This window comes from Arachis ipaensis, chromosome B4 (genome assembly GCF_059453495.1).
Source record: "Arachis ipaensis isolate K30076 ecotype BB chromosome B4, ASM5945349v1, whole genome shotgun sequence".
In the NCBI taxonomy this organism is placed as follows: domain Eukaryota; kingdom Viridiplantae; phylum Streptophyta; class Magnoliopsida; order Fabales; family Fabaceae; genus Arachis; species Arachis ipaensis.
In genome coordinates this window covers 113,242,005-113,250,238 of record NC_142439.1, presented here as the reverse complement: position 1 = coordinate 113,250,238, position 8,234 = coordinate 113,242,005, and the positions used below count along the sequence as shown (strand labels likewise).

At 37.5% G+C, this 8,234-nt stretch overlaps 1 non-coding gene across 1 annotated transcript; it reads right to left on the bottom strand.

The window, feature by feature from the left end:
- Positions 1 to 7,230: 7,230 nt before the first annotated feature.
- On the bottom strand, positions 7,231 to 7,338 carry LOC148568828 (small nucleolar RNA R71). The gene has a single exon (XR_015882598.1). It is a non-coding gene; the product is annotated as a small nucleolar RNA R71 (small nucleolar RNA).
- Between the last annotated feature and the right edge of the window lie 896 nt (positions 7,339 to 8,234).

The window sequence follows — 8,234 nt, the reverse complement described above, 5'->3', positions numbered from 1 at the left end:
GGAGGAAAGACAAGGAGACATATGCCAAGATAAAAAAGGATTATGGAGGTATAAAGGCATGACATGTATACCACATACGAAAAACTTGCAAAAAAGGATACTAGTGGAAGCTCATCAAAGTAGATTCTCCATGCACCTTGGCATTGCAAAAATGTATCAAGATCTGAAGTAAATATTTTGGTGGTCGAGAATGAAGAAAAATGTAGCTCTTTTTGTATCAAAATGTCTTACTTGTCAAATGATAAAAATAGATCATCAGAAGTCCTCGGAAACTCTACAACCTCTCTAAATACCATAGTGGAAATGGGAAGAAATTATGATGGATTTCATTATAGGGTTACTCAAAACGTCAACAAGACACAATGCGATACGGGTCATTGTGGGCATATTAACAAAATCAGCTCATTTCCTTCCAATTTGGGTGGATTACATATTGGAAAGACTAGCCCGAGTGTATATTCAAGAGATAGTGCGACTACACGAGGTACCTTCCATTATTATGTCTGATTGAGATCCAAAATTCACTTCCACATTTTGGGGAGTCTTTCAGAAGGCATTCAGTACAGAGTTACATATGAGCACAACATATCATCCGCAGACTGATGGGCAATCAGAATAGACTATCCAAACTCTGGAAGATATGTTACGATATTGTGTAATGGATTATCAAGGCAGTTGGGATAGGTATCTATCCTGATAGAATTCGCTTACAATAATAGTTATCAACAGAGTATCGGAATGGCTCCGTATGAAGCTTTATATAGGAGAAAGTGTCAGTCATCATTATGTTGGTACGAAGGAGGCGAAGCCAATATCTTAGGCCCAAAATTGATTCAGAAAATAACTAAACAAATTAAGGTGATTTGCAACAAGATTTTAACAGCTCAAAACCGTCAAAAGAGCTATGCCGATAATAGACATAGACCTTTAGAGTTTAGTGAAGGTGACCACGTTCTTCTAAAAGTAACCCCTACCACAGGAGTAGGTCGAACTATTAGGACTAAGAAACCTAACCCTCGATACTTAGGTCCCTTCCAAATTCTTAAAAGAGTCAGTCCAGTGGCATATCAAATCGCTCTTTGTAACTGCTCTTTGTAACACCTTACCATACAGAGCTTTACACTTAGGATGTAAAATAGAGGTGGCGAGACACTACGACCTTTAAAAATAATATATATATATATATAGTTGAAAAGGGTTTATATCTAGGAGCTTTCTGAAGGAAAGTTAAACAAAAGCGTTAAATAGAAAAGTGCATCACTCACATAAGTGATAAACGTAAACCGGATAGGATAAGAGTAAAGCAAAACATAAATACATAAAAGGAGAGTTCCAAGATACAGATAACAAAGCTTCTGACCCAGCTCGCGAAGTTAAAACTGGACAGAGCATATAAACATATATACATATATACATGAGAATCCCAAAATGACCTAAAATAGCAAAACATAAATACATAAAAGAAGAGTTCCAAGATACAGATAACAAAGCTTTTGACTCGGCTCGCGAAGTTAAAATCGGATAGAGTATATAAACATATATATACATAATATATGAGAATCGCAAAATGACCTAAAATATTGGTTACAGAACCTGTTTCTCCGAATCAACCTCTAAGAGGGATAAAACATAATATATATAGGGTAAACCAAAATAGAATATCCAAAATGCTAGAATCTTTCGGTTCAGAAACTTTCAGAATGCCTCATTGAGCTGCCTCACGTCCTGCATCTGAAAACCACAAAATATGTATAGGGTGAGAACCAGAGGTTCTCAGAATGGTAACGGTGCCCACATAACTAACATATAATGTTCCAGGAAAGTCGAAGGCGATCCTAGAACTTTCGACAAAAGATTCAAAACTTAAAAGTAAAATTTAAGACCATAAAATAAGGCAAGGTATCTAAGTTTAAGGATTCCTGGTTTTTATCACAGTTCTAACCTAAGCCCCTAAGTTCACTGCCTTTCCTCCAACCCTCCAAAACACTGGTGCACAGACAAACAATGTATACAAAGAAAACACAAGTAGTTTACAGTTACAGCAAATAGAACATATAGCAGTTAAGCATGAATATCATTTATGCAAACCCATGAATGCTAAACCAAACAAGACACATAAATGCATATAATGCATGCCTTTTCTACTGGCCGTGAGCTTACGTGTTGGTTACTTTGCCAGAACCTGACACACCCGGTAGCTAATTTGGATATTGTCTCTCTGATATGCCTCCACTCTTGGGATATAGTGCCTGTCACACTCTCGGGTATAGTGCCCGCCACATTTATGGGATATAGTGTCAATCGCATTACCCGGGATAAAGTGTTCCCACACTCTTAGGATAGAGCGCCTACCACGCTCTCGGGATATAGTGTCCCTCACACTCATGAGATATAGTGCCCGACACACTTTTCAGGGTAAGGTACTCCCACACTCTTGGGATATAGCACCCGCCACGCTTTCAGGATATAGTGCCCGTCACACTCTCGGGATATAGTGCCCGTCACACCTTACAATAGAGAGAAATGTTACATATACTCATCACTAATCATCCCCATTTATCATTATCCAATCAAGTTCACAAAATCATTAGCAGCCATAAATCATAATTTAACATAGCCATCAAACTCATTACATAAACAGCACTTCCGCCACCCTCATCATTCACTTTACCTCTTTCTTCACCATCAAGTTATCTTCCTCATAGGCCTAACCATACTCCGCTACCCATAATTCACCATTTAGGCTTTAAAAAGAGTTTTCAGGAGTTCATGAAAAATCAGAATAATGGTCAATAGTGTAGAAATAGTGAATTTTTTTTTCGAAATAGTAGTTTCGAAGGGTAACAGGCTTGTCGGGAAGTCAATTATTGGAAAACAGAGATTTTGAAAAAACAAGGTAGTGTGTGTATGCACACATGTGTGCGTGCGCACACTCCACTCAATCTTTTAAAAGTGTGCGCACCACAAGGGTATGCGTACGCAGGCAACAGCAAGCCTTCCCATGTGTGTGCGTACGCACTGTAATGTGCGAGCACGCTGATGAGCGGATAATTTATACGCTTTTTGGCATTGTTTTTAGTATGTTTTTAGTAGGATCTAGTTACTTTTAGGGATGTTTTCATTAGTTTTTATGATAAATTCACATTTCTGGACTTTACTATGAGTTTGTGTGTTTTTCTGTGATTTCAGGTATTTTCTGGCTGAAATTGAGGGACTTGAGCAGAAATCAGATTCAGAGGTTGAAAAAGGACTGCTGATGCTGTTGGATTCTGACCTCCCTGCACTCAAAGTGGATTTTCTAGAGCTACAGAACTCGAAATGGCGCGCTTCCAATTGCGTTGGAAATTAGACATCTAGGGCTTTCCAGCAATATATAATAGTCCATACTTTGGCCAAGAATTGATGACGTAAACTGGCGTTCAACGCCAGCCTTCTGCCCAAATCTGGCGTCCAGCGCCAGAAAAGGATCCAAAACCAGAGTTGAACGCCCAAACTGGCACAGAAACTGGCGTTCAACTCCACAAATGGCCTCTGCACGTGTAACACTCAAGCCCAAGCCCAAGCACACACCAAGTGGGCCCAGGAAGTGGATTTATGCATCAATTACTTACTCATGTAAACCCTAGTGACTAGTTTATTATAAATAGGACCTCTTACTATTGTATTAGGCATCCTGGATTGTATTTTGATCCTGTGATCTCGTTTAGGGGGCTGGCCATCTCGGCCATGCCTGGACCTTCACTTATGTATTTTCATACGGTAGAGTTTCTACACTCCATAGATTAAGGTGTGGAGCTCTGCTGTTCCTCAAAGATTAATGCAAAGTACTACTGTTTTCTATTCAATTCTTCTTATTTCTCTTCTAAGATATCCATTCGCACCCAAGAACGTGATGAAGGTGATGATTATGTATGACGCTCATCATCCTTCTCCCTTATGAACGCGTGCCTGACAAACACTTCTGTTCTACATGAATTAAGCTAGAATGAATATCTCTTAGATCTCCTAACCAGAATCTTCGTGGCGTAAGCTAGAATGATGGCGGCATTCAAGAGAATTCGGAAGGTCTAAACCTTGTCTGTGGTATTCCGAGTAGGATTCAATGATTGAATGACTGTGATGAGCTCCTAACTCGCGATTGCAGGGCGTTAGTGACAGACGCAAAAGGATAGTAAATCCTATTCCAGCATGATCGAGAACCGACAGATGAATAGCCGTGCCGTGACAGGGTGCGTGAGCATATTATTCACTGAGAGGATAAGATGAAGCCATTGACAAGGGTGATGCCTCCAGACGATTAGCCGTGCCGTGATAGGGCATTGGATCATTTTCCCGAGAGATGACTGAAAGTAGCCATTGACAGTGGTGATGTATCACATAAAGCTAGCCATGGAAAGGAGTAAGACGGATTGGATGAAGATAGCAGGAAAGCAGAGGTTCAGAGGAACGAAAAGCATCTCCATTCGCTTATCTGAAATTCCTGCCAATGATTTACATAAGTACCTCTATCCCTTTTATTGTTTATTTTAATCTAATAAAGTATCATGTTTAAATCCGCCTGACTGAGATTTGCAAGGTGACCATAGCTTGCTTCATACCAACAATCTCCGTGGGATTCGACCCTTACTCACGTAAGGTATTACTTGGACGACCCAGTGCACTTGCTGGTTAGTTGTATCGAAGTTGTGACAATTATGAATTAAGATCAAAGCACCAAGCTTTGGAGCCATTACCAGGGATTGTTCGAGCCTGGACATCACAATTTCGTGCACCAAGTTTTTGGCGCCGTTGCCGGGGATTGTTTGTGTATGGACAACTGACGGTTCATCTTGTTGCTCAGATTGGGTAACTTTCTTTTCGTTTTCTTTTCAAAAAATCCTTCAAAAATATTTTCAAAAAAAAAAATTTCTCTTTTGTTTTCGAAAAAAAAAATAAAAATGTTTTCAAAAATTTATTCAAGATTTTTAAGAATGAATTCTAGTGTTTCATGAAGCATGTGAAGCCTGGCTGGCTGTAAAGCCATGTCTAAATTTATTTGGACTGAGGCAGCAATTTGTTATCAAGAGCAAGCTAGTTGGAGTTAATCCACCTGCTACTGTTTCTGATTTACATGCTAAAGCTTGGCTGGCCATTGGCCATGTCTAGTGTTTTGGACTGGAGCTTTCTTTGAAAGCTTGGCTGGCTAGTGAGCCATGTCTAATTCCTGGACTGAAGCTTTAGACTAACATGGCAAGATTCCTGGAATTCATATTAAAAATTTTGGAATCCTTAATTTTTCTTTTTCATATTATTTTCGAAGAAAAATCCAAAAAAAATTAGAAAATCATAAAAATCAAAAATATTTTGTGTTTCTTGTTTGAGTCTTGAGTCACATTATAAGTTTGGTGTCACTTGCATGTGCATCTTGCATTTTTTTCGAAAATATCATGCATTCATAGTGTTCTTCATGATCTTCAAGTTGTTCTTGGTAAGTCCTCTTGTTTGATCTTGATGATTTTTTGTTTTGTGTCTTTTCATGTTTATCATATGCATTCTTGAATTCTTAGTGCGCAAGCATTAAAGAATTCTAAGTTTGGTGTCTTGCATGTTTTCTTTGCATTAAAAATTTTTCAAAAATATGTTCTTGATGTTCATCATGATCTTCATAGTGTTCTTGGTGTTCATCTTGACATTCATAGCATTCTTGCATGCATCACATGTTTTGATCTAAAAATTTCATGCATTGCATATTTTTCATGTTTTTCATAAAAATTTCAAAAATCAAAAAAATATCTTTCCCTTTTTCTCTCATCAAATTCGAAAATTTGGATTGACTTTGTCAAAAATTTTTAAAAATCAAATTGTTTCTTATGAGTCAAATCAAATTTTCAATTTGAAAATCTTATCTTTTTCAAAATCTTTTTCAAAAATCAAATCTTTTTCAAAATTCTTGGTTATTTTCGAAAATTTTAAAAATATTTTTCAAAAATATTTTTCTTATTTTATATCATAATTTTCGAAAATAATATAATCAATTAATGTTTTGATTCAAAAATTTGAAGTTTGTTACTTACTAAAGATTCAAACTTTAAGTTCTAGAATCATATCTTGTGATTTCTTATGAATCAAGTCATTAATTGTGATTTTAAAAATCAAATCTTTTTCAAAACTAATCCTATCATATCTTTTCAAAATATCTTCTTATCTTATCTTGTTCAAAAATATCTTTTCAAAATATCTTCTCTAACTTCCTAACTTCCTATCTTTTCAAAATTTGTTTCAACTAACTAACTAACTTTTTGTTTGTTTCTTGTCTTTTTCAAAACCACCTAACTAACTCTCTCTCTCTCAATTTCGAAAATATCTCTCCCCTTTTTCAAAAATTTCTTTTTAATTAACTAATTATTTTTATTTTTAATTTTATTTCAAAAAAAAAATTTCGAAAAATACTAACAAATTTTCAAAAACCAATTTTCAAAAATCACTAACTCCTTTTCAAAATAATTTTCGAAAATTATACCTCTCCCATCCTATTCTATTTATTCATTCATATCCTAACATCTCATCTCACATCTCTTCCATCAGTACAGTTGCATTTCTTCCTTTACATCACATCCTTTATCTCCCCCTTTTCTTCTACTCACAAAAGGGAACCTCTATACTGTGGTAAAGAGAATCTCTATTATTATTATTTTTCTGTCCATTCTTCCTTGTCTTATGAGCAGGAGCAAGGATAAGAACATTCTTGTGGAAGCAGATCCAGAACCTGAAAGGACTCTGAAGAGAAAATTAAGAGAAGCTAAAATACAACAATCCAGAGATAACCTTTCAGAAAATTTCGAACAGGCAGAGGAGATGGCAGCCGAAAATAATAATAATGTAAGGAAGATGCTTGGTGACTTTACTGCACCTAATTCCAATTTACATGGAAGAAGCATCTCCATTCCTGCCATTGGAGCAAACAACTTTGAGCTGAAACCTCAATTAGTTTCTCTAATGCAGCAGAACTGCAAGTTTCATGGACTTCCATCTGAAGATCCTTTTCAGTTTTTAACTGAATTCTTGCAGATATGTGATACTGTTAAGACTAAGGGAATAGATCCTGAAGTCTACAGGCTCATACTTTTCCCTTTTGCTGTAAGAGACAGAGCTAGATTATGGTTGGATTCTCAACCCAAAGACAGCCTGAACTCTTGGGATAAGCTGGTCACGGCTTTCTTAGCCAAGTACTTTCCTCCTCAAAAGCTGAGCAAGCTTAGAGCTGATGTTCAAACCTTCAGACAGAAAGAAGGTGAATCTCTCTATGAAGCTTGGGAAAGATACAAACAGTTGACCAAAAAGTGTCCTTCTGACATGCTTTCAGAATGGACCATCCTGGATATATTCTATGATGGTTTATCTGAGCTATCAAAGATGTCACTGGACACTTCTGCAGGTGGATCCATTCACCTAAAGAAAACGCCTGCAGAAGCTCAAGAACTCATTGACATGGTTGCTAATAACTAGTTCATGTACACTTCTGAAAGGAATCCTGTGAGTAATGGGACGCCTATGAAGAAGGGAGTTCTTGAGGTTGATACTCTGAATGCCATATTGGCTCAGAATAAAATATTGACTCAGCAAGTCAATATGATTTCTCAGAGTCTGCATGGAATGCAAGCTGCATCCAACAGTACTCAAGAGGCATCTTTTGAAGAAGAAGCTTATGATCCTGAGAACCCTGCAATAGCAGAGGTAAATTACTTAGGAGAACCTTATGGAAACACCTATAACTCAACATGGAGAAATCATCCAAATTTCTCATGGAAGGATCAAAAGCCCCAACAAGGCTTTAATAATGGTGGAAGAAACAGGTTTAGCAATAGCAAGCCTTTTCCATCATCCACTCAGTAACAGACAGAGAACTCTGAACAAAATGCTTCTAATTTAGCAAATCTAGTCTCTGATCTATCTAAGGCCACTGTAAGTTTCATGAATGAAACAAGGTCTTCCATTAGAAATCTGGAAGCACAAGTGGGCCAGCTGAGTAAAAGGATCACTGAAATCCCTCCTAGTACTCTCCCAAGCAATACAGAAGAGAAGCCAAAAGGAGAGTGCAAGGCCATTGACATAAGCGCCATGGCCGAACCTCTGAGGAGAGGAGAGGACGTGAATCCCAAGGAGGAGGACCTCCTGGGACGTCCAGTGATCAATAAGGAGCTTCCCTCTGAGGAACCAAAGGACTCTGAGGCTCATCTAGAGACCATAAAGATTCC